Source organism: Sinocyclocheilus anshuiensis, unplaced genomic scaffold (assembly GCF_001515605.1).
Source record: "Sinocyclocheilus anshuiensis isolate Anshui unplaced genomic scaffold, SAMN03320099.WGS_v1.1 scaffold199, whole genome shotgun sequence".
In the NCBI taxonomy this organism is placed as follows: Eukaryota; Metazoa; Chordata; class Actinopteri; order Cypriniformes; family Cyprinidae; genus Sinocyclocheilus; species Sinocyclocheilus anshuiensis.
In genome coordinates, this window is record NW_015552582.1 from 788,807 (window position 1) to 803,939 (window position 15,133).

The 15,133-nt window shown below is 35.3% G+C and overlaps 1 protein-coding gene across 3 annotated transcripts in view; it reads left to right on the forward strand.

Annotated features, from left to right (window-relative positions):
• Positions 1 to 15,133, forward strand: part of palld (palladin, cytoskeletal associated protein) — a 95,503-nt gene that overhangs the window by 3,695 nt on the left and 76,675 nt on the right. The gene's annotated exons all lie outside the window — the stretch shown is intronic.

Here is a 15,133-nt window from a genome sequence, read left to right on the forward strand (position 1 = left end):
GAGCCAAAATCATCACAATTAAAAGAACCAAAGACTTAAACTACTTCAGTCTGTGTGCAATGAATTTATTTAATACACAAGTTTCACAATTTGAGTTGAATTACTGAAATAAATGAACTTTTCCACGACATTCTAATTTATTGAGATGCACCTGTATACCATCAGTTAACAACCTTGTAGCTTACAGTGGGTCTGTATGAAGGTTTATAAGTTATTGTTCAAGATCAACTCCCTTAGACAATATGAATGGGATTTTTACTACCGGAACCCGACTGTCATGATGTCAATTAGCAACTTGTTAGGAACTTTTTAAAGTACAAAGTGGTTTCAAAATTCTTGTTTGTGGTAATTTGTTGTGGTTATGTCATTTGAAAATTTATTGAAGTAACGTTATAATAATGAAATAAAATTTTAAAAAAGAAAAGGAAAATTCTCAGGGGAATCTATGGCTTGAAAATGCCATTCTCTGTCTATTCTCAGCTCTGTTGCACCGACAAAAACATACTGGGTATAAAATAGAACTAAATTGTGTCATATGAGGAAAACGTTAGGAAATTTTGATGAACTTCATGTCCTTTTTTATTCATCAAGCCTGTGTAAGGGAGAAACTGTCTATTCATGGCATAGATTACTTGCTATTAGAATAAACTGCATTGTTTACTGTGTGAATGAGATCTTAGACAGTGAGCAAGACAGTTATGATGCCACTTTTGCTTGGTGATTCAGAAATTTAGTATTTTTTCCTGCCAGCTCTGGAAGGTTAACAAACAAACAGATGCTATTTTTAGTGATACCGCTGCAGTCTTGCTGGTGCGGCGCCAAACTCAGTCCCTCCTGCAAGTGACTCCTCAGTACTGTGTAACCTCAGAATGATTCCTGCAAATGTTCCAGAGGAACACAAACACAAAGGGAGTGTATGAATTATTCAATGACTTTCAGGAGAGTCGACTTTTAAATAGAATTTTTGGCAGTAATTGTTTGAGGTTCTTGTGCAATGCAAATCTTTATATATGTTTGTGCTGTACAAAACTAAAGTGACAATGACAATACTTTTTTATTTTTTTTTGGAAAAACCAAAACCATCCAAAACATATAATAAAACAATACATATAAGAGCTTTTGTTTTGACTTCCTTTGGGGAGTTCAAGTGTTAATTAGTGGGATCAGAGCCCTTCCAAACCCCCCCATAAATCAGACACTGAACATAACCTTATCAATGTCTCTACTTTCTATAAATTTAAGCTCACTAGGCAACTTACCATTTATTTGTTGATGGTCTAACCAACTCAAATATCATACTAGATCAGATCTACCATATTTTCTCCATTTTGGCATTGCAATGTTGAAATTCATCATTGTTTGCCTATAAAGCACACACATTATTGAGATGGTTGCACTGAGAAGAGTACAGTATGTGTGTACAGATGTTTCAGAGATATTCTTGATGGTGAACTGCTACTTGAGAGGGATGTTCCACAGTGTGTGTGGGCATAGTGTCCAATGTGGAAATTAGTGGTGACAAACAGATCAAAGAGATGTCTGTGTGGTCCCATTACCCACCTTAAGAATCATGTTGCTGCTGTTTGAGTGGGGATGTTTACTTGCATTTAGTAGATGCTTTCATTCCAGTAACTGCTGGTGTCTTGGAGCTCATTATGTCTTGCAAAGAAGTGATGAGGTCTGTGAACTCTCCAGCTCTTTTGTTAATCTGCTAGCCCTATCCCTCTCATTAAAATTAAAAGCGCAACTCAACACCTTCCCTTAGTGGTTTTAAAAGGTCATTTTCATTAGAGCTGATCTCTCTACTCCGCTGATAACACTGAGGAAATATTCTTTGAACAACCAGTCGCTATCAGTCAGATGGTTACCTTAATGTGATGCTTATTAACGTTGTTTCCACTCGCATGTAAATCTGTTGTTGTTGTTGTTTCCACTGTCAACAATCCCAGTGGATATTCAGCAGTGGAAATAAACAGATACTGACACAAGCCTTGTGGAGTGAGCAGCGGCTGACCAGCTTTTTAAAAAGAATCTCCAAATTAAAAGAAAAAGTTAGATATACAATTAAAATTTGAGAACTGAAATGAACAAAAGAATTGGATGGGATAGAAACCAAAATGTTTTTTTTTTTGGATGCAAGTGTAAATGTGTAAATACAGTGATTATAATGATGATTATACTCATCCAACAGGGAATGATCTCAGATCTTTGGCTAATGTTCAAGGTTCAAGGCAAGCTTCTCTCAAAATTATGAACAAACGTTCTTCCTGTAATGTTAACAGAATGTTCATTCAATGCTATCTGGCTTTTAATAATGTTCTCAAAAGGTTAGAAAAAAAATGTATGAATTTATACATTGTTAATGTGACTTTGTTTTTCTTGAAGCATCTTACTTGGACATTTGTCTAACATTTTTTATATTTTACTCCTTGTTTCAGACTCCTTGTTTCAGATTGCTGAGAGATCATTCAAAAGTAATGTCCCCATAATGTTTGCAAAATGATCAAATGGAATTATAACATTCGCATAACCAAGAAAAAAGCAAGAAAATTAAAAATATATATATATTTTAAAATCCAGATGTTTTGAATGTTAAGAGAACATTCAGAAATTACATTTTCATGTTAGCAGAATGTCCTTAGAACATTTTTGTTAGTTGGGTATGTATTTTTGTGTGGCAGGGAATATACTGTATAGAGACCCATGCGGAATAGACCAGCTGTTTTTGTTGTAATTGTTGTATTAGCATCACATACTGTATGCAGCACTATTTATTGTAACTGCAACAGACAGAATTGTCATTGTACAGTATTTTCACACTTGAATTAAAAAAAATGTAAGTAAAAACTAAATTAATGATGACTAATTGAAATCTAATTTACATAAGGAGAAGCACTAAATTTACATCCAAATAGTAATTCAACTATACAGAGTGTGATCAAGTGTAGTCATACACTGCTTATCTGAATTCAATACAATTTACCAAACTGAAAGTGCTGCTTGTGAGCCTAATGTAAATGAAATAATGTGTGAATTCATTCCAATTTTGTATGTTGCTTCTTAAAATCCTCTATTGCAAAATATTTTGATGATAAATGGGTTTATTGTGCATTTTCACCATATTTTTTAAGTTGCTTACACAGGCAATGTGAATGTTGCAAACAGTTAATTTGATTAGATTATGCGTTGAAGACATGTGGCATGAGACAGGTTTTAGTTTTGCTATAGTAAAATGCATTCACTAGCTAGACTAGCATTAATCCAACTCTAACCACAATAAACCAGTCTGAACCAGCATGTAAGTTAGTAAGTTTAGCCTGCTCTTATCAGTTGTTATTATAGAAATGATGTAGATGAACTGAGGGGAAAAGTATAGCAATCATTTTGCCCAGTAGGGTCAAAAAAGCAGGGTCAAATTTTCAAGTTAAAATTTTGAGGTTTATAGCCTGGCTTCAGATGTTTAATGTTCTGTGAGTTTGAGTGCATAAACACAGAGCTCTGTGTGCTCTGATCTGTACAACACACACTGTTTTCCACCCCAGCAACAGGAGGTTTGACGTTGAGCTGGAGAGGGGCAACAGTAAATGGGGATTTCTGCCCACATGGGGTTGCATAATGAAAGAGGACGGAGACACACTTAGACTCCACGGACGTGGTGGTTGCACACTGGAAATGCAAAGCCTCATCCTTCTCCCTCTGCCACTGCAACCGAGCCTCATCCTGTCAATATAAATAGGCCTCTGGCCGGCATGGAGGAGCCAGGCTCTGGAATGCTATCCATGCCATGACTTGACACTTTCCATTTGGCTTTACTTTCTCCACCTTTCTACACCTTCTTAGGGAATATGTAGGTGTTGGAAAGAGAGAGCACATAGAATAGCCCCACATGGAGATATAGCATGTGACTTGCCATGTATCTAAGATTGACTGACCTCTAGGTGGGAGTGTTGCATCTCAGGTTCGAGTCAGATTGCGCAAGACCAGGGCCCGTATGTATTAAACTTCTCAGAAATGCTCTTAAGAATGGTCTCTTAAGCTTTGACTTAAGTGTCAAAAAATTCTTAGTAAAAAGTAGGACTTTTCTAAGAGTAGGAGACTTTTGTAAAGAAGCTAAAAGCTATTTTAGGGATGTTCTATGCTGGATATCTTTACTGGGCATTAAAATAAGAACACTTATTAGGAAATAATTTTTTAGTTGTCCATGAGGAGTTAAAGATAACATAATAGAGTTAGGATAGTCTTTTTGTCAGGTTCATCTCTATGATCTCACAACATATGATCTTTTTACACGTATTGTTTAAAAATGGAAATTGTGACAGAGTAAATAGAGTGTGTCTCTAGTTTCCATCTTAAACAGTAGACAGTGGTTATACACTATACACTGAGTCCCTGAGTATCTATTGCAGCTCATGTCTGCATCAGATACATGCATATTCTTGCCTCTGACTTTTGATTTGCCTTTTGAAGGGCAAATGGCAATGAATCACACTGGATGGATATTCAATCTATATAACATGAACTAATCTGATAGGACTTACACTGCATACTGTATTATATTACTTTAATAATTACGATATAGATTCTTCTGGCTGACATACAGTAGACATCAAATGTGAATTTTATGTGCATAATTTATTTATTTTTGTAGCTCCCGATCATTTTCACAGTAATGGGTGTGAAGACATTCTCACGCACCCTTTTGGAATTAAATTGTGTGTGACAAAACAGCGTCAGTTTTCTTTAGCATCTGCTGAACCTTTAAATGACATCATCAGCATGTATCAAGCTCCAGTCTGAGTACATCAGAGTTGACTGACAACATTTTGCATCGGTGAGCTAATGCATCTTAAGTGTTGTGCATTAAGCATTCATATTTTACCGTGAAATGTGAGTGGTCCGTGAGCGACTGACTGACTGATCCAAACTCAAAGCTTTTTTTTTTTGTGACAGCAAGGATAAACAATGTACAGTACAATATAGACCTAATCTTAAAATTTCCTTCAGAAAACACTTGATTTTTTTACTTTAAGGCTGATGTTTGTGTGGAATTGGCCTTCACAGGAGGTTAGTATGGCTGACTGCTTACTCGACTTGTCTTTTATTGAAAAGTCCTGACCAGGATATTGACCCGGTGACATCATCTCTGGTAAAGAGGAGGTTATCTTCCTCGTTCACATTCTTTCATTTAAACCATTAGCCCCAATCATTTGCAGGTGTGGAGAGGCAAGGTGTTAGATAAACACTGGCTTTGGCAGAGAGGTAAACAGTGCCCAGGCTTATAGAGGTGCCTCTATAGATTTATGCTTCTAAGGAATGAAGCCCAGAGATCTCTCAGAGTAGAGCATATGTGTTTGTTTATGTGTGTTTGTGCAGGTGTGAATCCGCACATGTGTCATCAAGCCTTTATCTTTGCAGACAGACATTTAGGTGATTCTTTTGTTTGTCTTGTGTGTGTGTGTGTCTGTGTGTGTGTGTGTGTGTGTGTGTGTGTGTGTGTGTGTGTGTGTGCTTATTACTCCTAACTAGGTTAGGAGACCTCTCCAGCTCTCTTAAATGATTTAGGGGCTGAGACCTCTTTTAACACTTAGGAACCTTTATGAATCACTCTTATTCTTAAGTCTAGGAATAAGAGTAAAACTACGTCATTCTTAGAATTTTGACACACTTAGGACTAAACTTTTACTTTGAGCGGCTTTATACATATGGCCCCAGATATAGTTTATTAACTTACACCTCATAGTAGACACTACAGAGACCCTTGGTATAAATACTACAGTGAATACATACAGGTGTTACATAACCTAGGGTTTACCTCAGAAGCTAAATTGTGTCATCAAGCCTTTATCTTTGCAGACAGACATTTAGGTGATTCTTTTGTTTGTCTTGTGTGTGTGTGTGTCTGTGTGTGTGTGTGTGTGTGTGTGTGTGTGTGTGTATGTGTGTGTGTGGCCACCACAGAATTTCACATCTGTTCCTCAGTATTGTCTTTAGGGCAGTACAGTCATATGAGATGTTACACAATCATTTTAGTATTTCTCATCGTATTAAGACATATCATTTTCATCTAATTTTTCATTTACCCATTTATCCAAAAGCTTAAATACACACAACAGCCTATTCAGTAAATTATAGAAAAACTACTCCAAATGATATTCAATGTACCCTAAAGTAGTCTGGGCTGTTTTGAGATGAACATAGTCAAATTTTAAACTTCTAGTTTACTGGAAAGATTTAGGTCAATGTAACTGTGATTTAGGCCTCTCAGTATACATTTTAATGTCATTTACAGTCAGTGAGGTGTAGGAATATTTTACAATCATGAAACTGTAGAGTTACAGTGGATCGTACTGTGATGAACATATCCAAATTTCAGCCTTCTACCTTGCTGGAAATGTTGTATATACTTATTAATATGGTGAAATTTGGTGCAACATAAAGTCCAGAGATGCAATTTTCCAAAAATTTCTAAACGTTTTCTAAAAATCTCTGTTCAAAAATGTACACAAACCAAATGACTTTTATAATAAGAAGCTTCCTAAAACACATTTAAGAGGGAAGAATAATAGACATACATCATTAACACCAATTCATGGGTCTCTGAGGGGCCTATCAAATATCTTGCAAACTAAAAACCATACAAAGGTATATTTGAGCTTAGGTGAATTAATTCATGTTCAATTAATTTCTATTTTTAAATTTAAGATTATAAATACAGTTTATTCTGTTATCATAAAACTAATTTGGTGTTTGAGTATGCTTGCGAATTTCTGTGTTGGTAATAATGTTTATTTTTGAGTTTGGGTTATTGTCAATGGTGTGCATGGCTTCATTTGTCATTCCTGTTATCTAAACTGTTGTTTAACGTTATATTTTGTTATGGATCATAAATGTTGCCAGGCATATCTTTATGTGTCACAGGATGTCACTGAGAAATAAATGTTATCAGCCAAGGTGACGTGCATAACTGACAACATGACTGCATGCTTATCTGATGTTAGCAAATAAAATATCATGTTTGTGAGAATATTTACACTCAACACTTAGTTTGTACCTTGATTTTTTGTTAAGAACATTATTGCAGGAAATTGTTGTGGAAATGATAAACAAATACAGCATATAACAAACACCATGAGTCGCACACAAACACACACACACACACACACACACATGGCAGGAGGACAAAGTTCTCATTATAATAAAACTAATTGGAAACAAAGTGAAGTGGAAGTTACGTTCACCCATGGGAGCAGCTTCACAATGAATGTGTGAGCATGTGTGTGTATTCATTACTTCTCCGGTTAATGGCTCTTTTACATTTTATCACTTGTCTGCCTTGGGCTTGTTCTTTGATGAGGTTGCCAGATCTTAGCAGGAGATCCTCCCTCATAGTCGTACTTCTAAAAATGCCCCTTGCAGTCCCTCTCAATAACAAGCTCAGGTTTCCGTGCCAGCATTTCATCCCATCCTCGAGAGAAAGATCGTGAATGAATATGAAAGCTCTAAATATAAACTGTTAAAGGGGTCATATGATGTTGCTAAAAAGAACATTATTTTGTGTATTTGGTGTAATGAAATGTGTTTATGCGGTTTAAGGTTCAAAAAACACATTATTTTCCACATACTGTACATTATTGTTTCTCCTCTAACAGATCTTCTTTATGCACCAAGAGCTTGTAACACTCCAAAGAGAAAGGAAAAATTGAATGAAATTGCATCATATGACCCCTTTAAACAGAAACAACATTTTATCTGGTGATCTTTTCTAGTACCTCAATGTTATTCTGTTTCCTTTAGCTCATTCTCATAACATTTATATGAGGAGTTGTAGTACTTTTTGCTGTTATATGCTTTTAACAGTAGAAGATATTTAAGCTGAAAACATAGTTGCTGTTTTATTATTTATTTATTTATTTATTTATACATACTTTCAGCAAAAGTGAATCAATCCCTTGTTATAAAAGATTTTAAGGGATGTTTGGGATCGGTAAGAGTTTTGAATATTTTTGAAATAAGCCACTTATGCTCACCAAGGCTGCATTTATGTGATCAAAATACAGTAAAACAGTAATATTTTGAAATAATACTACAATTTAAAACAACTTTTAATATATTTTAAAATGTAATTTATTCATTTGGTGGCAAAGCTGAATTTTCAGCAGCCATTACTCTTGTTTTCATGATCCTTCGGATATCATTAAAATATGCTGATTTGGTGCTCAAGAAACATTTCTTATTATTATCAATGTTGAAAACAGTTGTGCTGCTTTATATTTTTGTGGAAACCATGATACATTTTTTTCAGGATTATTTGATTAAAAGAAAATTCAAAGGGCAGCATTTATTTGAAATAGAAATATTTTGTAACATTATAATTTATAAATGTCTTTACTGCCACTTTTGCTCAATTTAGTGCATCCTTGCTGAATAATAGTATTAATTTATTAAAATAAAATATTAATTATCCCAGACTTTTGAATAGTAGTTTACTGTGTTTGAAGAGCCTTTTGATTGTGTTGTTAAATCTTGAACACCTGGTACTCTCTTTGCTTACATTGTTTCTTCAAATGCTAATGGGACAGAACATCATAGCAATGCATTATTGGTGTGTTTATTTGTACGAAATGTCCAGGCTTAATCGCCCACAGTTGGAAAATTCCTCAAAAGGAAGTACATCCGAACATACCGGAGGTGAAGAATCATTGATGCATGTTCTGTCACACAGAGCGAGAGACATAAGCAGAAGCTAGAGGGAGAGAGGGAAGGAAAGAGACCAATACAAGAGTGAATAAGGATGTTTTTTCCCTGTGCCAACATTCATGTCATGCAAATAGAGCATTTTCCAACTAGCGCTGGAATTTAAGAGGGGCCGAAAAAGAGTGAAGGGTGGAGAGAGATGGAGAAGTGTGGATATGTAAGGAAGAATATTGCTTGGGAAAGAAGGTTGAGAGTGAGGAATTCTTGCTCAGAAACATTTTGGTTGGCAGCTAGAAGAACCACAAGTGTGTCATTGTGCTACACTGAACAAACATGCAGGCTTTGCTTTGGCGTTAACAGACCAACCAGCACTTGATGCTAAAATGCTAAAAGACACACTCATCATGTTAAGTGGTGTGAGGTCATAAAGACACCAATGAAGAGTGGTTTTTATTTATAATGTTTCAAAAGATATACAGAGTTCTGGCATGAAACTCTAGATGGCGCAGTCCGATAGGTCTAACTCAATCTGACCTAATTACATCATTATCACATGGCACAGCTGATTGGTTCTCTCCTGTATCAGTAGCCAATGAGCTCGCTGCTCAACATTCAAATATATGATTAGTGCTTGCTGTAGCAGTTGCAGCTTGCTTCAGAAACTCTCCACCTTCCCCAGCTCCACCTGTATAGATCTGCTACGAGGTGATTCATGTACGCTATATGGGGGTTATTTCATGTATGTTATATTTGCAGCAGCAAATACTTCTTACATGCTCACAGCAGCATGTTGTGGATGTACTGGCAGTAGCAAGTCTCGGTACTTGCTCTGCCGCAGCAGCAGCAGCAGCGTAGCAGATCTATTCCGCCAAGACCAAATACATTAACATTGTCATGTACATTACCATGCCAATCCCTCCGAGAGTTGTCATGACAGAAATATATTTCCAATAATAGCTGTTCTTTTGAACTCTCTATTCATCAAAGAATCCTGAAAAAATGTATCATGGTTCATAAAGCAGCACAACTATTTTTAACATTGATAATAATAATAATCTTGACCAGTATATTAGAGTGATTTCTGAAGGATCATGTGACACTGAAGACTGGAGCAATGATGCTGAAAATTCAGCGTTGTTTTAAATGGCAAAAATATTTCACAATTTTATTGTTTTTACTTTTTTTTGTTTTTGTTTTGTTTTGATCCAATAAATGCAGCCTTGATGAGCATAAGGGACTTCTTTCAAAAGAACCCCACTTTTGAATCATTCTACTTTAAATGAGTCACAGTATCACTGTTTGACCTGTGGGAAAACTTCTCTGTCAGGTTTCATACCTGCTCTTGTTTGTTTCGCAGTAGCTTGTAATTATGATGTCATCTCATAAACATGAGCCTAAAACTGCAGTGGCTGACTCGAGTGTGTTTGTGTGATACATCAGAAACATATGGATCAGAGAGGAGTAGGTGATGAAAAATCTTCTCTCAAACCCCTTTAGTACTGACCTCTGACCCTGTATCTGTTTTGTGCTTGTTTATGTGCATTATTCGCTATCATGAGCTTTGGGCTTTGAGTGAGGAGTCTCAACACGCCTCCATAATGGAAATGCTGATTTTGGCCTACATCCCAGCTGATTATGACTTAGCATTGACCTTGTCATAACCCTGTGATGTGTTTGAACCATGTGGTGTGCTTACAGTGTTACCGTTAAGGTGTCATTTGCCACATTACACATGTTTGCCATAGACTAACATCTAGATCTGCACTGAAGACACACATTTCCTCCATACAGTTACAAATAATGGTTTATTTTAGGGTCAATGACAAAAAAGGAAAAATCTAGTTTAAACTACGTGTCAGATTCTTAGACATGTATAATTGCATTGTTGGTTTCATATGGGTTTGAAAAACTTTGCTACTATTTCTACAAGGTTAATTATCTGTTATTTCGAAAGTCTTATTGGCCGTATTTAGCATCTGCAGAGATCTTTCTTCTCTCTTATATAATTTCTTGTTTTATGTTTTTCCCTGCATGTTTATTTTTTTACGTAAACTTGCTTTGTTGATATGCTTTGTAAATGTTTAGAAGTCTTTCAGCTGGTGCAGTCCCAACCAATCATACATTTTAAACACAGCTTAAGCTGTCTTTTGTGTATGATGATCTTTAGCCTGATGTTTTACCCCATTCTGCACGCAACGGGTATAGACTGAAGTTCAGAACAGTATCTGTGTTCAGAACAGGGCACTTAGACATTGAGAGATTAGCATTACTGTATGACGTAACCCTTAGCAACGGTGTTCCCATGAAGTGCTGTTGTGTTTTGTTTATGCCAAGATGACAGTGCAGTGTATAGCAGCCACCTGGGACTAAGAAACAATAAAAAGAAAAAGAAACACTTGATTACAGAGGAATGCAAACCCAAACACTCGTTGTTAGATAGCTCATTTGAGAGGATAGCAAGCGCGTACACATTAACTATAGTTACACGAAAAAGACGATATACTAATTAACGGCCATTGACTACTATTGAGATGTGGCTCTTTATTCTAAGTAAATATTTAATATTTATTTAATAATAAATAATAAATTATATTCTGGCTAATAATTCTATTTATATTCTATATTTATATTATATCTATAAAATACTTATATTCCGACTAATAAATATGTATATTTATTTTCTATCTTTATATTATTTCTTTAATATACATATTAATATTATATTTTGAATAGAATACATATAAATATTTATTAGTTAGGATGTAATATAAATAATTATATTCTTTCTTTATATTATATATAAATGTATATTTATATTAAACCTGACTAATAATTACATTTATCTTTATATTACTTCTATTCTGACTAATAAACATAAATATTTATTTACTACCTTCTATAATATACATATATGAAATCTGAATAATACATGACTATTTATTAGTCAGAATGTAATATATAATTATATTCAATTTTCATATTATTTCTATAATATGCAAATGTATATTCATGTTATATTCTCACTAATTATATTAATATATCTTTATATATAAAATATATGTATTTCTATTATATTTTGACTAATGCGTATACTTATTTTCTATATTTATATTATTTCTATAATATGCAAATGTATATTCATGTTATATTCTCACTAATTATATTAATATATCTTTATATATAAAATATATGTATTTCTATTATATTTTGACTAATGCGTATACTTATTTTCTATATTTATATTATTTCTATAATATACATATTTATACAATTGTTTGACTAATAAATGTTTAGTTATAATTAATTTTATATGCTTTACTATTTGCCTTATTCTTTCTTTATTTTATTATTTATATTTAATAAATATTTTATAGAAATGTTTTAGAACATGTTTATATGGCAGTTTCATTCTCGTAATATTATTTTAAACAAATATAAAAATATACAAATTATTGCTGTAAATCGTCATTAACTAATCATCAAGTGGACATTTTACTCTCCCTTTCCTTCCCCTATTAGAACAATTTCCTGCTGATAGGAAGTGCAATTAAAGCTCTGTAAGCTACCAGGCAAAACCAGAAGCTTGTGTGCAGAACTGATAAGAGTAAATACTGCAGCCAGAATACTGCATAATGATGATAATGATGACAGCGATGATGTCATGAGGACAGTCCTGATAAAACGGCAATATCCAAAGACAGCTGGAACGTAATGCTGCTGGTGTGAATGAGGCGAAGACGTGGGGAGAGGTCATAGGTAACGATAACATGACCGAAAAGCCACCAGAGGTTCCATACTCACAGAGCTGCGCGAAACAGCACACACTCGTCAGCTAACTTCACACACTTGCTTACTTCTTACTCAAGCGCACACTCACATGGACGACGTAAAGAACATGATGGTGTTAACAAGGACTCTGTCACTTTGGCATGCTAAAGTCTGTTTGCTAGCACAGACATACGCACATTGACGTCCAAAAATATTCAGTATTATCTTAGCTGATGTTCAGGGCATGTGGACCATACCATATATGGAATAAAGATGTTCACACACACTTTGCATGTCAGGTGGATTCATGGGGTGTACCCTGATGCAGGGCTTGATATGGCTGTTAGGCCTGAATGTGCCTGAATTCTTGAGTTTGGGCCAAGAGACTGACAGCCTTTGAACCTTAACCTGCTATCAATTATGTAGCTTATACAGTATCTCTCGTATCTGAAATTGTTTGTGGTGTAATTGTATTTTGACGTTTGCATTCAGATTCATTGGTGTGAAAAGCAGGCGTTTGTGTTTATGACTGGTTTATTATATGTGTGTACGTGTTTGTGTGTGCATGTGGATGCACGCAAGTGTACGTGGGTGTGTGCACTGTGCATGTCTGTGAATGAATGACCTGCTTAAACCTGGTATTAACATCTGTCTCGGTGATCCGATCACAAGTGGTAAGCGGTAAATACAGGTGTTATGGGTTTCAAGATGTTTTGTTTTGTTTACGTTTTCAACTATTAACATGCAAGAACACTTCATGGCATTAGAGATCCTCTCCTGATGAAATCTGAAATCAAGGGACATGCATTTGAGACACATGTCACTGTCAGGTCTCACTAAACCACTTGGTGATTGGTGTTGATACCATATTTAAACTAGAGGAATAGGTCTAATTAGGCTCCAGGGAAATTTTTCACTTCATGAATAATTCAAAAATATAAAATAAAATAATAATAATTCTAAAGATAAATACATTTGTAAAAAAAAAAAATCTATTTTACAATTGTATTTGCTTTCTAAACACTGGTTGGAAATCATGCGATTAATCAAATGTTTTATTGGACTGACAGCTAGATTTAAATTTCTATATACTACAGTGTCAACTTAACATAAAATTAAACATTTTACATATAATGTTTTACATTTATATTTAAACTCATTGTATTAAGAGGACAACAAGCACATACACTTTGGCTACAGTTACATGGATTGCAGTTATCAGAATATTGATGTAAATATGATGATATAAATAATATACTGATTAATTGCCATGGTTTTTTATATTTACTGTATGTTGTTTTTATGTTATATTTATTAAAAATATATATATTTTTTTTTACATTATTTCTATAATATGTGTAGGAATATTTATTAGCCAGAATGATATAATATAATATACATATTTATAGTATATCCTTATATTGATTCTATAATATATATATAATTATTAAGATTAAATTCTGACTTATAAATATTTAATTTCCATCTTTTTTATTTCTATAATATACAGTACATATTTACTATATGTCCATAGTTATACAAGTAAATCATCAAAAAGTTAATGAAAGTTTATTTATATGTCTCCAGGTCATGCAGAAATATTTTAACGGAATATGTTACCCTGGAGATTGTGACAGGATTACAGTCTGTCTATTAAACTGTCAAAAGACACAGACCTCTTCATCTGTCCAACTCCACATCTGGCCATTTCTCTCTCTCTCTCATTCCATCTCTACCTTTCTCTCTCTTTAATCTCTTTATATAAATCTGTGTAGCATATCACAGCACTCATTCGTCTTTCTTTCCTCATTTTTCTCTTTATCACACGCTCTTATCACGTCCCCATCTGTCTCTTTCTTGTTTTAACTGTCCCTTAAGAAAATTTTTTCCACGCTGCTCATAATTCCTCCACTCTGTCTCTTTCCTCTTTTAATCCTCTTTCTCATCTCCGGCCATCTCTTCGGTTCTGTGGGGTGAGGCGCCGGTGTTCTGCTGATGATGTTACAGTCTCTGTAAGACTTTAGCTGGCGGTACTTCCTCCAACCACTAGGGGTCACACTCCTGCCATGACCAGCAGTATTACTCCCAGCCACAAGGGGGCGCGGGATGTCTGCTGCCTGCAATCTTCCTCCCAGTTGCCAGGGGGCAACCATTGGCAAGAACTCTCAGCTCTGCTTAGCAATTATTGTTGATGATACTCACCTGTGTAGGGCCCTATTTAAGTTTGCCTTTAGCCATTGTGTTTTGTTCAGTCTTGAGCCTACCTACCGCAGACTCTTCTCGTTGTCAGCTCCAGGGAGGTCAGCAATGGATGATTTGCATTTGTAAAGCACTGGAGAATGGATTCATTCGGCCTTCCACTTCACCGGCAGGAGCTGGGTTTTTTTCGTGGGTAAGAAGGACGGAGGTCTTCGCCATTGCATTGATTATCGTGGCCTAAATAACATCACGGTGAAGAATCGATATCCACTACCACTTATGGCCACAGCCTTTGAACTTCTCCAGGGCGCTACCATCTTCACGAAATTAGACCTCCGGAATGCGTACCACCTAGTGAGAATCAGGGAGGGGGACGAATGGAAGACGGCTTTCAACACCCCTACAGGGCATTACGAGTATCAGGTGATGCCCTTCGGGCTAGCTAATGCCCCAGCCGTCTTCCAAGCCCTTA